Source organism: Mustela erminea, chromosome 2 (genome assembly GCF_009829155.1).
Source record: "Mustela erminea isolate mMusErm1 chromosome 2, mMusErm1.Pri, whole genome shotgun sequence".
NCBI lineage: Eukaryota > Metazoa > Chordata > Mammalia > Carnivora > Mustelidae > Mustela > Mustela erminea.
The window spans coordinates 99,485,264-99,485,804 of record NC_045615.1 but is presented as its reverse complement, the minus strand read 5'-3'; positions in this window follow the sequence as shown (position 1 = coordinate 99,485,804).

Genomic DNA, 541 nt, shown 5'->3' with positions numbered 1-541 from the left:
TTGGAATTTAAAAAGGAAGTCTGACTCCCACAGAATCTTGTCCAGGGCAAGCTAATGGGGGCATTTGAGGGTTAGAATCTGACTTGCTTATAGGTTCAACCCTGAGGCCTTTGCATCCCAGAGGCTCACGGCAGAGCCTATTTCCCTCTGCCTTGACTCGCAAGCTTCCCCAGCAGTCAGATGTCAGCTCAGAAGATGAGGCAAGGAGAAAGGTGCTGATGTTCTGAAACCCGTCGACCTGAGAGGTCTCAGCTGAGGAGGAGAACCTGAGTGTCAGCCGATTACACTACTGTTGGACTCACGGGGTCCTTAGTGGGTCAGAGTGGGGTGGGAGAGGGATATGGATGGATGGATCGGGAATGGATGGTGAGTAGTGGATGGATGGATGGATGGTGAGTGGGTGATGAATTGATTGACGGGTGCGAGATGCATGGTGGATGGGGGATGGGTGGTTGTTGGATGGGGGATGGATGATGGAAGGTGGATGGATGGTTCATGGGTGGAGGGATGGTGGTGATGGATGGTGGGTGTTGCATGGTAG